The sequence below is a fragment of the Microcaecilia unicolor genome, chromosome 9, assembly GCF_901765095.1.
Source record: "Microcaecilia unicolor chromosome 9, aMicUni1.1, whole genome shotgun sequence".
Lineage (NCBI taxonomy): Eukaryota > Metazoa > Chordata > Amphibia > Gymnophiona > Siphonopidae > Microcaecilia > Microcaecilia unicolor.
The window spans coordinates 81,705,618-81,724,807 of record NC_044039.1 but is presented as its reverse complement, the minus strand read 5'-3'; the positions used below and the strand labels follow the sequence as shown (position 1 = coordinate 81,724,807).

The 19,190-nt window shown below is 45.5% G+C and overlaps 1 protein-coding gene across 1 annotated transcript in view; it reads right to left on the bottom strand.

Moving 5' to 3' along the window:
• Window positions 1-19,190, bottom strand: part of SCUBE1 (signal peptide, CUB domain and EGF like domain containing 1) — a 1,083,891-nt gene that overhangs the window by 573,158 nt on the left and 491,543 nt on the right.

Sequence of the window (19,190 nt, the reverse complement as noted above, 5' to 3'; positions counted from 1 at the left end):
CATGATGCTTTGGTTATGCTAGAACTTATGCAGAACATTTGATATGAGAGGAATTGGTGGGTAACTATAGAGGAATGACCAGGTCCATGGAATGTCTGGGGCATCTGTTACTAGATATAGGGGGAAAGAAGAATGGAAAAGTAGAGGGAATGCTTTGCATTTTCTTGGATGGCAAATTATTCAATGTGAAGTATTCTCCACTCCTGAACTCAAAAGATTTACATTCCGGGATCATCTGCGTGGATGACACACTCTGCTAAATTTGTTGGGTAACTAATTCTGTAACTCAGGTATATAAGTGTCCTGTATCTGGATGCAGTTGGCTATAGCAAATCCCAGATTTTGGGGGAGCTTCACAATAAAAAGGCAGTGAGCCTGTACTCCCTTTCTTGTTCACGTAAAAGTATTGACACTTCCATCTTAGTAAGTGCAGAGGAACTGTGAAGACAATGAAGGGATACCTATAGAGAATGGAAGATTGACCTGAGTTTCAAGTAGTTGATGTAAAAAGTTGTTTTGTACCTTAAACACAATCTCTGAGAATGATGATTATTGAGATGAGCTCCTCAACCTTGGGTTAAGGCATCTATAGTCATGATTAACTGATGTGGACACAGTGCAAAAGAAATATCCACTGCTGGAAACAGAGACAATTACAGCAGATAAAGACAATATTGACTATTCAGTATGTCCATACATACCATGTACCAATCTCTACTATCCCTTCCTCCCCCTTAGAGATCCTCTGTGCTTGTCCCATGCTTGCTTTCTCACTTTTTTTTTAAATACTGATCACAAGTGAACACTATGGTAGAAGACATGGGGCCTGAACGGCTCCTGGCCAGTTAAATAGCGCTTAGCCAGCTAAGCATTAATATTCAGTGCGAGATAAACAATTATCTCTGCTGAATATTAGTGCTTAGTGACTAGCCGCTAACCGGCTACATCACATAACTTAGCTGGCTAAGCACAAATATTCAACAGTAAACCGGCTAAGCTGAGCGGCTAAGATAGGCCACTTAAATAGCAGACCTACCTTTAACCGCTATTAACTTAACTGGCTAGCACTGAATATTTCCTTGCCCGATTAAGCTGCCACGACCAAAACTGAAACTGGATATTCAATGCCGGTTGCCAATATAGTCCGGCATTGAATATCTGGAGTCAGCGCATCAAGCAGCAGCTAACCGCACTGCCTGCCACCAGCTAAATATTGGGGGGGGGGGGGGGGGGGGGGGGGGCGGTATTCTGGGTGAACAATTTATAATTAAAAGTATGTATCGGGAGACTTGTGCTCATGGTGCATCATTTTTGTTGCATTTTCATTGCAAATGTTTTGTAAAGTATGCAAGTGTTAAGTATGTATTCTTTGTCCCAGATCAGCTAAGAATTTTCTTAATGGTGAAAAGATCAGAGATGCATTAGACAGATCTTACAAGAGAGAAGTTTTTGTACCCTGTGTACAACATGTTAAGTCTTATTGTTCTATAAATTTCTTTATATTCTATACTTCATTTGTTTTCTTTTCCTACCCTCCTCCTATTTCTTTGATGTCTACTGGAGTATTGGATTTTTTTTTGCACTATTTCTTTACTGATATTCAATCATGCAAACTAATATTGATGGTAAACGTAACAATCCACTAGGAAGGAAATAAAGATAGGATAGCCAAACCAGTAATTTCAAGATTTCACTCAGTTCACACAATTTTGTTATAACTAACAGACATGAACATTTCAACAGAAGAATTTATTGAAGGTGACCCATGAGCATTATAGGACTCATGATTGGCCATATAAGACAGAAAGGCACAATTTGAACTATGAGCACTTAGTAAGAGAAGTTCTTATATCAAGTTAAGAGCACATCAACTAGATATAGCAATTATCTCCTTGACAGAAAAATAGTAAAGAATAGTACAATTAAAAATATCATCAAACAATTAACAGGCTGAACTGAACAGGCATAATATGTAAGATTATGACCTAGGACTCTGAAAGCAAACAAGTCATCCTATGGTTGTTTAAATAATTCTTACCCATTTCACAACTGAAAAGGAGGCTCTGCTCTTGCAGAATCCTTCCCATAGCAATCCAGCATGACTTGAAGAAAGAGATAAGCTGGCAAAACCTCTACAAAACAGTCTGGGTGTTGTAACTGCTGGTGCTGTGCAGTGAAATACTGCAGAGAATCAGCACAAGGCTTGACCTCTGTGCAATGGGCTACTGATGTGCAATCCTGGTGAGAGCTACGCCATGAGCCAATGACAGAAGCTGATCAGATGGAAGGCTGTGCTTCCATGTGCAAGGTCACTGCACTGAGACTGTGCAGGGCAAGAGGTAGTTAATTGTACAGAAGGAGCCACCTGTTGGAGCTCAGTGCCAGCTTGAGCAACAGAAACTTCAACTGTGCTGAGAACCTACAAATAAACAGAGCAAGGAGGAGAAGACTCCTTGTAATGCTCCTTTGTGTCCAGACTTCTTGGATCTCTGTACAGATGAGGTATTACCTGAGGCAGTATTTGGAGCCAAATGAGAAACAGAGGTGATTCCCTCATGACTTGGGTAGTCTGGTTCACAACAGTAGAAAGAAAGTCACTCGATGGTCCCGACAATGGAGATGTTGAAGTCTGACTAGTCGGACTGAGAGCAAAAGAGCTTGCTGCTAACCAATAGGATTGGATTACCCTTGGTAACACATTGTAAACAGTTGGGTCACTCCTTTGATGATCTGGGTTGTGTTGTTTTACAACATATTCAGCCACTTATACAAGGGGGTGACAGACAAAAGATTGTAAGAACAACAATGGATCTTTAAGCTAAATTCTTTGGAACCTAAAGGACTCAATATGTGCTTGGAGTGGTGTCATTTTTTTCTAAGTTGACTCCTATCGGCCACTTTGGTTGAAGGCGTCTGATGTCACACAGTGTATTAATAGAAGCCATTTTGTTCCATTGACGGATTCCTATTGAACATTGAAATGTAACCTATACAGGATTGTGTTGAGAATATTCAGTGTGAGGAATGGATGTTTTCGTGAGCCCTTTCTTAACAATTTTTGTTTTCTCATAGATAGCAACTGGCCATTAATCAAATTTATTCTAACTCACAACTATTTCCGCTTTAACAATGATATCTACCTACATATCATGGGTACTGCGATGGGCACCAAGGCAGCACCTCAATATGCTAACCTCTTTGTGGCTGAACTGGAAGAGACATTTCTGAATACATATCAGACCACACCCCTAAAATACTACCGGTATATTGATGACATTTTTATGATTTGGACTGAGGAGGAAGAAACTCTAAAACAATTTTACAGTTCTTTCAAAACATACCATCCTATAATCATATTCAAAATTGACTACTCCCCAGAAAAAGTCAATTTTTTGGACACCACAGTTTCAATCAGCAATAGCTACATACAATCATCCATATATAGGAAACCCACAGACAAATGCAGCTACCTCCACAACTCCAGCTTCCTCCCTTCACATACAAAAAAAATCCATTATTCATAGCCAAGCTACAAGATGCCACCGTATCTGCTCTGACCCAGGGGACAGAGATAGGCACCTCAAAATCTCGACTGCATCCTTCGAACAGAAAGGCAACAACCCCAAAATAATCTCCAAGAATATTGCCTCCTCCCTCAAAACACCCAGGGAAAATCTGCTACAATACAAAGAAAAGAAAGCCACAGAGAGAACCTCCCTTATAGTGACATACAACCCACAGCTGGAAAAACTGAGGAAAATCATGAGATCTGCAGCCACTACTCCAGGAGGATGAATTACTGAAAGAGATATTCCCATCCAACCAGTGCTGGCCTTCTGACAGCCACCCAATTTAAAACACAAGCTAGTAAGAAGCAAGCTCTCAACAGAGACCCATAAAGAAAAGAATGGCACACATCCTTGCAATATATCCAGCTGCAAACTATGCCAAAACATTTCACAAGACCCCACAGTCATTCACAAAGGAAAAATATTCGACATAAAGGAATCCTTCACAGGCTCATCTTCCAATGTAGTATATCCAGCTTATAATTGAAAAAGAAAAACGCCTATATTGCGACCCAAATTGGGAGATAGACGTTTATCTCACAAAAACGAATAAATCGGTATAATGGAAAGGTGATTTTGGACGTTTTCAACTGCACTCCATCGCGGAAGCATACAAAGTTGACGGGGGCGTGTCGGAGGCGTGGCGAAGGTGGAACTGGGGCGTGGTTATCAGCCGAGGAGAGATGGGCGCCTTTCGCTGATAATGGAAAAAAAGTATGCGTTTGTAGCTAGAATTTAGGGCACTTTTCCTTGCCCCTGTTTTTTCACGAATAAGGCCCCAAAAAGTACATAAGTACATAAGTAGTGCCATACTGGGAAAGACCAAAGGTCCATCTAGCCCAGCATCCTGTCACCGACAGTGGCCAATCCAGGTCAAGGGCACCTGGCACGCTCCCCAAACGTAAAAACATTCCAGACAAGTTATACCTAAAAATGAGGAATTTTTCCAGTCCATTTAATAGCGGTCTATGGACTTGTCCTTTAGGAATCTATCTAACCCCTTTTTAAACTCCGTCAAGCTAACCGCCCGTACCACGTTCTCCGGCAATGAATTCCAGAGTCTAATTACACGTTGGGTGAAGAAAAATTTTCTCCGATTCGTTTTAAATTTACCACACTGTAGCTTCAACTCATGCCCTCTAGTCCTAGTATTTTTGGATAGCGTGAACAGTCGCTTCACATCCACCCGATCCATTCCACTCATTATTTTATACACTTCTATCATATCTCCCCTCAGCCGTCTCTTCTCCAAGCTGAAAAGCCCTAGCCTTCTCAGCCTCACTTCATAGGAAAGTCGTCCCATCCCCACTATCATTTTCGTCGCCCTTCGCTGTACCTTTTCCAATTCTACTATATCTTTTTTGAGATACGGAGACCAGTACTGAACACAATACTCCAGGTGCGGTCGCACCATGGAGCGATACAACGGCATTATAACATCCGCACACCTGGACTCCATACCCTTCTTAATAACACCCAACATTCTATTCGCTTTCCTAGCCGCAGCAGCACACTGAGCAGAAGGTTTCAGCGTATCATCGACGACGACACCCAGATCCCTTTCTTGATCCGTAACTCCTAACGCGGAACCTTGCAAGACGTAGCTATAATTCGGGTTCCTCTTACCCACATGCATCACTTTGCACTTGTCAACATTGAACTTCATCTGCCACTTGCACGCCCATTCTCCCAGTCTCGCAAGGTCCTCCTGTAATCGTTCACATTCCTCCTGCGACTTGACGACCCTGAATAATTTTGTGTCATCGGCGAATTTAATTACCTCACTAGTTATTCCCATCTCTAGGTCATTTATAAATACATTAAAAAGCAACGGACCCAGCACAGACCCCTGCGGGACCCCACTAACTACCCTCCTCCACTGAGAATACTGGCCACGCAATCCTACTCTCTGCTTCCTATCTTTCAACCAGTTCTTAATCCATAATAATACCCTACCTCCGATTCCATGACTCTGCAATTTCTTCAGGAGTCTTTCGTGCGGCACTTTGTCAAACGCCTTCTGAAAATCCAGATATACAATATCAACCGGCTCCCCATTGTCCACATGTTTGCTTACCCCCTCAAAAAAATGCATTAGATTGGTGAGGCAAGACTTCCCTTCACTAAATCCGTGCTGACTTTGTCTCATCAGTCCATGTTTTTGTATATGCTCTGCAATTTTATTCTTAATAATAGCCTCCACCATCTTGCCCGGCACCGACGTCAGACTCACCGGTCTATAATTTCCCGGATCTCCTCTGGAACCTTTCTTAAAAATCGGAGTAACATTGGCTACCCTCCAGTCTTCCGGTATTACACTCGATTTTAGGGACAGATTGCATATTTCTAACAGTAGCTCCGCAAGTTCATTTTTTAGTTCTATTAATACTCTGGGATGAGTACCATCAGGTACCCTAAATGACCAGATTACCACCCGAGGGAATCGGGGATGACCTCCCCTGACTCCCCCAGTGGTCACTAACCCCCTCCCACCACAAAAAATGATGTTTCACAACTTTTTATTTTCACCCTCAAATGTCATACCCACCTCCCTGGCAGCAGTATGCAGGTCCCTGGAGCAGTTGTTAGGGGGTGCAGTGGACTTCAGGCAGGTGGACCCAGGCCCATCCCCCCCCCACCTGTTACAATTGTGCTGCTTAATGCTTAGTCGTCCAACCCCCCCAAACCCACTGTACCCACATGTAGGTGCCCCCCTTCACCCCTTAGGGCTATAGTAATGGTGTAGGCTTGTGGGCAGTGGGTTTTGAGGGGGATTTGGGGGGCTCAACACACAAGGGAAGGGTGCTATGCACCTGGGAGCTCTTTTACCTTTTTTTTTGTTTTTGTAAAAGTGCCCCCTAGGGTGCCCGGTTGGTGTCCTGGCATGTGAGGGGGACCAGTGCACTACGAATCCTGGACCCTCCCACGAACAAATGCCTTGGATTTATTCGTTTTTGAGCTGGGCGCTTTCATTTTCCATTATCGCTGAAAAACAAAAACGCCCAGCTCACAAATTGTCGAATAAAACATGGACGTCTATTTTTTTTTTCGAAAATACGGTTCGTTCCGCCCCTTCATGGACCCGTTCTCGGAGATAAACGCCCATGGAGATAGACATTTTTGTTCAATTATGCCCCTCTATGTCATCCAGTGTAAAAAATGTGACAAAGGATGCTATATTGGAGAAACAAGCCAGATGCCAAAGAAGAGATTTAATTTACATAGACATCATATGAAAAATGCCAGTGCCAACCAGAACGTTACTTCTGTGGGACAGCACTTTACAAAACCAGAACACTGTACTAATGATTTTATGGTGACAATACTTAAGGGAAACTTTAAAACAATACAGGAATGCAAGACCTTTGAAGTCAAAATGATTGCATATTTTGACACCCACCAGACAGGACTTAACAAAGATCTGGGTTTTCTAGCCCATTATAAATTTCACTGCTTTGTCACCCTCTGATCACCATGCACATCTTCCTGTCCCTCATCCTCTGAGCCCTTTCTGTTTCTCACCTAGCCCACCCCTTCCACATCCTTTCAGACTGTCTCTGAAATACTTTGATGTTTCACTTATATATGCTGTTACTTATCAAAATTTGCTTATTTCTGATCTGACATAGAAGGGCTACCTTCGAAAGCTAATCAAAAAATGTATTGTTAGTCCAATAAAAAAGGTATCATCTTATTTTCTTTTCTATGTTTTATTTTATTTCTATTGACTGCATACCCAATCAACAAAGTTCTGGGTCCATTACTTCACTTTCAATTACAACTGTTTGTTCTTACTATTGTCTTTCTCAACAATGTCATCAATCTTTATTATGACTCTTCTCTGCTATTAAGGCCGACTTAAATGTTCAGTTGAGACATTTTGAGGGGCATAATCGAACAGGGCGCCAAAGTTTTCATGAAGGCGTCCTCGCAGGATGGGCGTCCATCTTTTGTTTCGATAATACGGCCGGGGACGCCCAAATCATGAAATTTAGGTCGACCTTAGAGATGGTCGTCCTTAGGTGAGATGGTCATCCCCGGTTTTCAGCGATAGTGGAAACCGAGGATGCCCATCTCAAAAACGACCAAATCCAAGCCATTTGGTCATGGGAGGAGCCAGCATTTGTAGTGCACTGGTACCCCTAACATGCCAGGACACCAACTGGGCACCCTAGGGGGCACTGCAGTGGACTTCAGAAAAAGGTCCCAGGTGCATAGCTCCCTTACCTTGGGGGCTGAACTCCACAACCCCCCCACCCAAAACCCACTCCCCACAACTGTACACCACTACCATAGCCCTTAGGGATGAAGGGGGGCACCTACATCTGGGTACAGTGGGTTTCTGGTGGGTTTTGGAGGGCTCACATTTACCACCACAACAGCCTTATTTTCGAAAGTGATGGGCGCCCAGATTTTGACCCAAATCGGGAGATAGACGCCCATCTAGCAAAGGCGCCCAAATCGGTATAATCAAAAGCCGATTTTGGGCGTCTTCAACTGCACTCCGTCACGGAAATGAACAAAGTTGACGGGAGCGTGTCAGAGGCGTGGTGAAAGCGGGACAGGGGTGTGTTTATCGGCCGAGGAGAGATGGGCGCCTTCGGGCCGATAATCAAAAAAAGAAATGCGTTTTTAGCGCGAATTTAGGTCACTTTTTTTGGACCCTTTTTTTTCACGAACAAGTCCCAAAAAAGTGCCCTAAATGACCAGATGACCACCAGAGGGAATCAGGGATGACCACCCCAGTGGTCACTAACCCCCTCCCACCAAAAAAACCCCAACTTTAACAACTTTGTTTTCCAGCCTGTATGCCAGCCTCAAATGTCATACTCAGGTCCATCACAGCAGTATGCAGGTCCTTGGAGCAGTTGTTAGTGGGTGCAGTGGACTTCAGGCAGGTGGTCCCAGGCCCATCCCCCCCTATCTATTACACTTGTGGTGGTAAATGGGAGTCCTCCAAACCGCCCCCAAAACCCACTGTACCCACATGTAGGTGCCCCCCTTCAGCCATAAGGGCTATGGTAATGGTGTAGAGTTGTGGGCAGTGGGATTGGGGGGGGGGATTTGAGGGGCTCAGCACCCAAAGGAAGGGAGCTAAGGACTTGGGAGGTATTTGATGTTTTTTTTTAATTGTTACAAGTGCCCCCTAGGGTGCACGGTTGGTGTCCTGGCATGTGAGGGGGACCAGTGCACTACAAATCCTGGCCCCTCCCACGACCAAATGCCTTGGATTTGTTCATTTTTGAGCTGAGCACCTTTGGTTTCCATTATCGCTAAAAAACAAAACCGCCCAGCTCAATTCCACACAACTCCGATGCATTTGCCGGGCACAAACCGTATTATCGAAAAAAAAGATGGGCGGCCATTTTTTTCACAAATACGGTCTGTCCCGCCCCTTCACGTACCCATTCTCGGACATAGACGCCCATGGTGATGGGCATTTGCGTTCGATTATGCCCCTCCAAATGTAACAGGTAGGGGGGTGGGCCTGGGTCTGCCTGCCTGAAGTACACTGCACCCACTACAACTGCTCCAGGTACCTGCATACTGCTGTGAGGGACCTGAGTATGGCATTTGAGGCTGGCAAAAAAGTATTTTTAAAGATTTTTTTTGAGGGTGGGAGGTGGTTAGTGACCACTGGGGGAGTAAGGGGAGGTCATCTGGTCAGTTCGGGCACCTTTTTGATGCTTGGTCGTGAAAACAAATGGACCAAGTAAAGTCGCCCAAGTGTTCGTCAGGGACGCCCTTCTTTTTCCCATTATTGGCTGAGGACGCCCATCTCCTAAGCAAAGCCCCAGTCCCGCCTTCGCTACACTGCCGACACGCCCCTGTGAACTTTGGTCGTCCCCGTGACAGAAAGCAGTTGAGGACGCCCAAAATCGGCTTTAGATTATGCCGATTTGGGCGACCTTGCGAGAAGGACGCCCATCTCCCGATTTGTGTTGGAAGATGGGCGCCCTTTTCTTTCGAAAATTCACCTGTTCATCTCCATCAGAATCATCACCTGTTATGTGATTTAATATTGCAGTATTCCTAAAACTATCCCAGTCTTCATGCTTGCTGTATATCTGCCAATTTTCTCAATTAGATTGAAAAAGCTTTGTTGTGATTTTCCAATATCTTATTAGGCACCACAAAGCAGATTATGAACATATATATACATGGGCGTAGTTTCAATGTGTGGGGAGGGAGTGGCTTGGCACATTTGCATATTCATTTGCATATATACATCTCATATATCCTCATTATGGCTATTTAAAACAAAACAAAAAACAACAAGCGCGCACACACCAGACTAAAATGCTGAATATGAAGCCAACATATCAAAAACAATGAACATATATTTTTTTTAAACTGAAAAGGACCAGCACCCTGGAAAAGTTCTCTCATTATGCACGTTCTAACATTCACAAGAATTAACAAGGGGAGAGTGCACTTTCTCTATCCCCGTTTCCTAGGCCTGACACCAGTACCCTCCCTTTTTCTCCAAATCACAGCTTTTTCTCCCTCCTTAAAATACCTTCCTCCCCCCCAGACAGGCAGCACTTTTTTCCTGGGGCAATCCACAGGCAGCTCTTTTTCCTCCTCCCCTTACAGGCAGCACTTACCCCCAGGGGCAGCTTACGGCAGTCTGCCGCCTGAAGAGAGGGATGAGGTGACCCCACCCCACCCCAAGACAACCAAAAGAAAGGGCTCCCTGAAAACGCTAATCAGGAAGGAGGGTGAGGAGGTCCCCTCATTCTCAACCCGGGGTTCTAAACCCAGTCAAGTTGCCAGGATATCCAGAATGAACATGTATGAGATAGGTTTGCATAGAATGGAGGTAGAGCAGGCAAATCTATCACCTGCATAGTCAATGTGGGTATCCTGAAAACCTGACTGGCTAAGTGTGTCCCAAGGTCTGGGTCGAGAGCTCCTGCTCTACACACTAGTCAGGCAGTTGCCCCAGGAAAAAAAGAATGCAATTTATATTCACAAGCTACACAAAGCAAAACAACAACAACAAAACTGCTAACACTGATTATACACAACTAGAATTAATTGAGTTAAATTATGTTTCCTGGAACTCTAATATACAAAATACTGACCCCTGACTCTGCATTGTCACAGTGTTAAATGCAAGCATGTATTCTGCATCCACAGGAGCTTTCTTCATGCAACAATGAGTGCAGAGCTGAACTAGATCATTTCCCCATAGAATTCGTCATACAAAATCAAATCTGATTCTGGTTTCATCACAGTATCAGTACCACTGCCGGCTCCCAATCAAAGAATGCATTACTTTTAAGGTCTGCACCATGGTTCATAAAATTATATATGGTGAAGCCCCGGGATACATGACAGACCTCATAGACCTACCAACCAGAAAAACAACAAGATCAGCATGAACTTACCTAAATCTTCACTTCTCAAGTACTAAAGGACTCAAATACAAATCAACTTATGCATCCAGCTTTTCTTACTTAAGCGCACAACTATGGAACGCTATGCCAAAGATAATAAAAACAACAGACGACCACCTACGTTTCTGGAAAGAACTAAAACAAACCTGTTCAAAAAGGCATACCCCACCGACCCAACATAAAAACCTAAGTTCCTGCAACACTGCAAAACCAGTGCACTTCAGGCAGGCGGACCCAGGCCCATCCCCCTCCCTACCTGTTACATTTGTGGAGGAAACAGCGAGCCCTCCAAAACCCACCAGAAACCCACTGTACCAACATCTAGGTGCCCTTCTTCACCCATAAGGGCTATGGTAGTGGTGTACAGTTGGGGGTAGTGGGTTTTAGGGGGGGGGGGTTGGGGGGCTCAGCAGACAAGGTAAGGGAGCTATGTTCCTGGGAGCATTTTATGAAGTCCACTGCAGTGTCCCCTAGGGTGTCCAGTTGGTGTCCTGGCATGTCAGGGGGGCCAGTGCACTACAAATATTGGCTCCTCCCATGACCAAAGAACTTGCATTTGGTCATTTCTGAGATGGGCATCCTTGGTTTCCATAACTCAAGCAATCTGTGGATAACTGCCTATAAAGCAGGGGCGTAGCTACGGGTGGGCCCAGGCCCACCCAATCTGAGCTCAGGATCACCCAATTTATCCTGATAGGCGCAGGTTAACAGTGGGAGTACACAGCCTTTCTGCTGTGGCTCGCTGCTCTGCTCATCCACATGCAGCCTACACTGCTGCCAGAAGCCCTCCTCCACAGTACCAACCTTTTTTTTAATAAAAGTGCACCGAAGTATATAGGTCCTGATCCAGAAGTCTGTCGTAGCGCGGCGCCACACGCCTACTGCCCTTCCTGCAAGACCGATAGTCCAGTTTCACTCTTGCTGCCTTGCCTTGTCTGAACCCCCACTCCCCTCCCCATGCACAGAAAGGCGCCACAGTGGCGCACAGGAAAGTCTTCTGGCTTCTGCCAGACCAGACCAGTATCACTGCTGTCGCGGGCCGTGACAGGGCCGGCCTTAGGCCGAGGCGGCTGCATGGGGCCTCGCGCCTCAGGGAGCCCCGCGTGGCGCGCCACAACTCTGCCCGCTCCGCTCCTGCAGGACCGGCACTCATGGTCATAGGCGGCGCTCTCAGCCCTCAGGACGGTTTCTCAACGAGTCGCCTCTTCTTCCCTGCCGGGCTTCAGTTAAAGGACGCGCGGAGTTGTACACGGCCGCCTCATCTCCCTCCCTGTCCCCCCTGCAAAGCCGCTGAACATGTCGAACCTCAGCAAAAGCACGGGCAACAGGAGGGACACCAAGATGCGCCTAAGGACCTTTCCTGTAAGTAATGACTGAGTGGTAGGGGTGGGCAGAATGGGTGATGGATGTACTCTGCCGGGTTGTGCTGCTCTTGTGGGGTGGGGGAGGCAGGCGCTTCCACCTGGATCTCCAGGCCCAGTTACTGATTTATTTGGTGCTTGGTGGACCGATGTGGTGTTGTGGAGGTGAGAGTACCAGGAGAAACAGGTCGGGAAAGAGGCCCCTGTTTCCTGCAGCAGCAGCCTGTTTACTTGGACGTCACCTCTAGTGTTTTCCAATAGTTTGTTTCAAATGCAAAAGAAGATTCTGATTGCAAGGGTTATTCCGAATGGTGGGGTCTGGATGTTAGTGAAGCTTTTGTTAGGTATTGTTTTTCTCTGTACCATGAAAATGATTTTATTTGGTTATTTTGGTGGTTTGAAATGAAAAAAAAAAAAATCCCTGTTGGACATTGTAGACGTTTCTCGGTGTGGGTACTAAATTCAGATGTTCTCCACGTGTTCTTTTAAACCGAAAAAACAGTTTGTGCAAAGCTTAACGAGGTAACTGATGTCAGAATTTAAAATTATGCCATGCCTGGATATACCTGTAGATCACGTCAGCAAAACCGTATGTATTCAGGGACTATGATGCTATCAAACAAAACTTACATGGAAGGAAAGACATTTCTTCAAAATAGAAAATTAAAGGATTTGAGGGGCTCAGCACCCAAAGGAAGGGAGCTAAGGACTTGGGAGGTATTTGATGTTTTTTTTTAATTGTTACAAGTGCCCCCTAGGGTGCACGGTTGGTGTCCTGGCATGTGAGGGGGACCAGTGCACTACAAATCCTGGCCCCTCCCACGACCAAATGCCTTGGATTTGTTCATTTTTGAGCTGAGCACCTTTGGTTTCCATTATCGCTAAAAAACAAAACCGCCCAGCTCAATTCCACACAACTCCGATGCATTTGCCGGGCACAAACCGTATTATCGAAAAAAAAGATGGGCGGCCATTTTTTTCACAAATACGGTCTGTCCCGCCCCTTCACGTACCCATTCTCGGACATAGACGCCCATGGTGATGGGCATTTGCGTTCGATTATGCCCCTCCAAATGTAACAGGTAGGGGGGTGGGCCTGGGTCTGCCTGCCTGAAGTACACTGCACCCACTACAACTGCTCCAGGTACCTGCATACTGCTGTGAGGGACCTGAGTATGGCATTTGAGGCTGGCAAAAAAGTATTTTTAAAGATTTTTTTTGAGGGTGGGAGGGGGTTAGTGACCACTGGGGGAGTAAGGGGAGGTCATCTGGTCAGTTCGGGCACCTTTTTGATGCTTGGTCGTGAAAACAAATGGACCAAGTAAAGTCGCCCAAGTGTTCGTCAGGGACGCCCTTCTTTTTCCCATTATTGGCTGAGGACGCCCATCTCCTAAGCAAAGCCCCAGTCCCGCCTTCGCTACACTGCCGACACGCCCCTGTGAACTTTGGTCGTCCCCGTGACAGAAAGCAGTTGAGGACGCCCAAAATCGGCTTTAGATTATGCCGATTTGGGCGACCTTGCGAGAAGGACGCCCATCTCCCGATTTGTGTTGGAAGATGGGCGCCCTTTTCTTTCGAAAATTCACCTGTTCATCTCCATCAGAATCATCACCTGTTATGTGATTTAATATTGCAGTATTCCTAAAACTATCCCAGTCTTCATGCTTGCTGTATATCTGCCAATTTTCTCAATTAGATTGAAAAAGCTTTGTTGTGATTTTCCAATATCTTATTAGGCACCACAAAGCAGATTATGAACATATATATACATGGGCGTAGTTTCAATGTGTGGGGAGGGAGTGGCTTGGCACATTTGCATATTCATTTGCATATATACATCTCATATATCCTCATTATGGCTATTTAAAACAAAACAAAAAACAACAAGCGCGCACACACCAGACTAAAATGCTGAATATGAAGCCAACATATCAAAAACAATGAACATATATTTTTTTTAAACTGAAAAGGACCAGCACCCTGGAAAAGTTCTCTCATTATGCACGTTCTAACATTCACAAGAATTAACAAGGGGAGAGTGCACTTTCTCTATCCCCGTTTCCTAGGCCTGACACCAGTACCCTCCCTTTTTCTCCAAATCACAGCTTTTTCTCCCTCCTTAAAATACCTTCCTCCCCCCCAGACAGGCAGCACTTTTTTCCTGGGGCAATCCACAGGCAGCTCTTTTTCCTCCTCCCCTTACAGGCAGCACTTACCCCCAGGGGCAGCTTACGGCAGTCTGCCGCCTGAAGAGAGGGATGAGGTGACCCCACCCCACCCCAAGACAACCAAAAGAAAGGGCTCCCTGAAAACGCTAATCAGGAAGGAGGGTGAGGAGGTCCCCTCATTCTCAACCCGGGGTTCTAAACCCAGTCAAGTTGCCAGGATATCCAGAATGAACATGTATGAGATAGGTTTGCATAGAATGGAGGTAGAGCAGGCAAATCTATCACCTGCATAGTCAATGTGGGTATCCTGAAAACCTGACTGGCTAAGTGTGTCCCAAGGTCTGGGTCGAGAGCTCCTGCTCTACACACTAGTCAGGCAGTTGCCCCAGGAAAAAAAGAATGCAATTTATATTCACAAGCTACACAAAGCAAAACAACAACAACAAAACTGCTAACACTGATTATACACAACTAGAATTAATTGAGTTAAATTATGTTTCCTGGAACTCTAATATACAAAATACTGACCCCTGACTCTGCATTGTCACAGTGTTAAATGCAAGCATGTATTCTGCATCCACAGGAGCTTTCTTCATGCAACAATGAGTGCAGAGCTGAACTAGATCATTTCCCCATAGAATTCGTCATACAAAATCAAATCTGATTCTGGTTTCATCACAGTATCAGTACCACTGCCGGCTCCCAATCAAAGAATGCATTACTTTTAAGGTCTGCACCATGGTTCATAAAATTATATATGGTGAAGCCCCGGGATACATGACAGACCTCATAGACCTACCAACCAGAAAAACAACAAGATCAGCATGAACTTACCTAAATCTTCACTTCTCAAGTACTAAAGGACTCAAATACAAATCAACTTATGCATCCAGCTTTTCTTACTTAAGCGCACAACTATGGAACGCTATGCCAAAGATAATAAAACAACAGACGACCACCTACGTTTCTGGAAAGAACTAAAACAAACCTGTTCAAAAAGGCATACCCCACCGACCCAACATAAAAACCTAAGTTCCTGCAACACTGCAAAACCAGTGCACTTCAGGCAGGCGGACCCAGGCCCATCCCCCTCCCTACCTGTTACATTTGTGGAGGAAACAGCGAGCCCTCCAAAACCCACCAGAAACCCACTGTACCAACATCTAGGTGCCCTTCTTCACCCATAAGGGCTATGGTAGTGGTGTACAGTTGGGGGTAGTGGGTTTTAGGGGGGGGGGGGTTGGGGGGCTCAGCAGACAAGGTAAGGGAGCTATGTTCCTGGGAGCATTTTATGAAGTCCACTGCAGTGTCCCCTAGGGTGTCCAGTTGGTGTCCTGGCATGTCAGGGGGGCCAGTGCACTACAAATATTGGCTCCTCCCATGACCAAAGAACTTGCATTTGGTCATTTCTGAGATGGGCATCCTTGGTTTCCATAACTCAAGCAATCTGTGGATAACTGCCTATAAAGCAGGGGCGTAGCTACGGGTGGGCCCAGGCCCACCCAATCTGAGCTCAGGATCACCCAATTTATCCTGATAGGCGCAGGTTAACAGTGGGAGTACACAGCCTTTCTGCTGTGGCTCGCTGCTCTGCTCATCCACATGCAGCCTACACTGCTGCCAGAAGCCCTCCTCCACAGTACCAACCTTTTTTTTAATAAAAGTGCACCGAAGTATATAGGTCCTGATCCAGAAGTCTGTCGTAGCGCGGCGCCACACGCCTACTGCCCTTCCTGCAAGACCGATAGTCCAGTTTCACTCTTGCTGCCTTGCCTTGTCTGAACCCCCACTCCCCTCCCCATGCACAGAAAGGCGCCACAGTGGCGCACAGGAAAGTCTTCTGGCTTCTGCCAGACCAGACCAGTATCACTGCTGTCGCGGGCCGTGACAGGGCCGGCCTTAGGCCGAGGCGGCTGCATGGGGCCTCGCGCCTCAGGGAGCCCCGCGTGGCGCGCCACAACTCTGCCCGCTCCGCTCCTGCAGGACCGGCACTCATGGTCATAGGCGGCGCTCTCAGCCCTCAGGACGGTTTCTCAACGAGTCGCCTCTTCTTCCCTGCCGGGCTTCAGTTAAAGGACGCGCGGAGTTGTACACGGCCGCCTCATCTCCCTCCCTGTCCCCCCTGCAAAGCCGCTGAACATGTCGAACCTCAGCAAAAGCACGGGCAACAGGAGGGACACCAAGATGCGCCTAAGGACCTTTCCTGTAAGTAATGACTGAGTGGTAGGGGTGGGCAGAATGGGTGATGGATGTACTCTGCCGGGTTGTGCTGCTCTTGTGGGGTGGGGGAGGCAGGCGCTTCCACCTGGATCTCCAGGCCCAGTTACTGATTTATTTGGTGCTTGGTGGACCGATGTGGTGTTGTGGAGGTGAGAGTACCAGGAGAAACAGGTCGGGAAAGAGGCCCCTGTTTCCTGCAGCAGCAGCCTGTTTACTTGGACGTCACCTCTAGTGTTTTCCAATAGTTTGTTTCAAATGCAAAAGAAGATTCTGATTGCAAGGGTTATTCCGAATGGTGGGGTCTGGATGTTAGTGAAGCTTTTGTTAGGTATTGTTTTTCTCTGTACCATGAAAATGATTTTATTTGGTTATTTTGGTGGTTTGAAATGAAAAAAAAAAAATCCCTGTTGGACATTGTAGACGTTTCTCGGTGTGGGTACTAAATTCAGATGTTCTCCACGTGTTCTTTTAAACCGAAAAAACAGTTTGTGCAAAGCTTAACGAGGTAACTGATGTCAGAATTTAAAATTATGCCATGCCTGGATATACCTGTAGATCACGTCAGCAAAACCGTATGTATTCAGGGACTATGATGCTATCAAACAAAACTTACATGGAAGGAAAGACATTTCTTCAAAATAGAAAATTAAAGGATTTTCTACATGTCCCTAGACTTCAGAAGTTGAATTCCTTGATGATGGGAGTAACTATGCTGTTCCTTTTCTATATTAAATTCATAACTGAGTTCTCTGAAATAGAGTAGGATTGAATATATGTGTGTATATTGACTTATAAGAGCATTCACTCTGCAGCTCCTCAGTACCTCTCCGCTCTCATCTCTCCCTACACTCCTCCCCGGGAACTCCGTTCACTGGGTAAATCTCTCTTATCTGCACCCTTTTCCTCCACCGATAACCCCAGACTCCGTTCCTTTTATCTTGCTGCACCATATGCCTGGAATAGACTTCCTGAGCCGGTACGTCAAGCTCCATCTCTGACCGTCTTCAAATCTAAGCTAAAAGCCCACCTTTTTGATGCTGCTTTTAACTCCTAACTCTTATTCACTTGTTCAGAATCCTTATTTTATCATCCTCACTTTAATATTCTCTTATCTCTTGTTTGTTCTGTTTGTCCTAATTAGATTGTAAGCTCTGTTGAGCAAGGACTGGCTCTTCATGTTCAAGTGTACAGCGCTGCGTACGTCTAGAAGCACTATAGAAATGATAAGTAGTAGTTGTAATTCAATCATCAAGTGCATTCAAAGGCATTATCCCAAGAAACACTATTCATACATGTATACATAGTGCCCACCCATATTAGCTCTGGGCCCACCCAAAATGTCAGGTCTGGCTACATCACTGCTATAAAGCAGAAAGTAACATGCGGGTTCCCACAAATTGCCAACCAAACTGCTGCTTTGTAGCAGAGTGGACTACATACTTAACAAGAATATATTGGAGATATTTAAAAATGAAATATTGGCTGGGTTTTTCTAAAGACAAGTCCCTGGTACATTAGACTTATTTTCGATCAGTGTAAAGAAATGACTAACTGCGAAAGCACAATCCTGTTTTCACTCATTAACAAGGTAGGGCATTTCAAGCAGTGGTTCAATTCTTTAAATCATTTGACTTAACTAGTGGGGTTCCTCAGGGCTCAATCTTGGGGGCCCAATACTTTTAACATCTTTCTTTCACCTTTAGCCCTTTTCATCCAGTCACTCAATCTCCTTACAGTCTACTACTACTACTACTACTACTACAACTATTTAGCATTTCTATAGCGCTACAAGGCTTATGTAGCGCTGCACAAACATAGAAGAAAGACAGTCCCTGCTCAAAGAGCTTACAATCTAATAGACAAAAAAAAAAAATAAAGTAATCAAATCAATTAATGTGAACGGGAAGGAAGAGAGGAGGGTAGGTGGAGGTGAGTGGTTACAAGTGGTTACGAGTCAAAAGCAATGTTAAAGAGGTGGGCTTTCAGTCTAGATTTAAAGGTGGCCAAGGATGGGGCAAGACGTAGGGGCTCAGGAAGTTTATTCCAGGCGTAGGGTGCAGCGAGACAGAAGGCGCGAAGTCTGGAGTTGGCAGTAGTGGAGAAGGGAACAGATAAGAAGGATTTATCCATGGAGTGGAGTGCACGGGAAGGGGTATAGGGAAGGACGAGTGTGGAGAGATACTGGGGAGCAGCAGAGTGAGTACATTTATAGGTTAGTAGAAGAAGTTTGAACAGGATGCGAAAACGGATAGGGAGCCAGTGAAGGGTCTTGAGGAGAGGGGTAGTATGAGTATAGCGACCCTGGCGGAAGACGAGACGGGCAGCAGAGTTTTGAACCGACTGGAGAGGGGAGAGGTGACTAAGTGGGAGGCCAGCAAGAAGCAGATTGCAGTAGTCTAAACGAGAGGTGACAAGGGTGTGGATGAGGGTTTTGGTAGAGTGCTCGGTAAGAAAGGGGTGGATTTTACA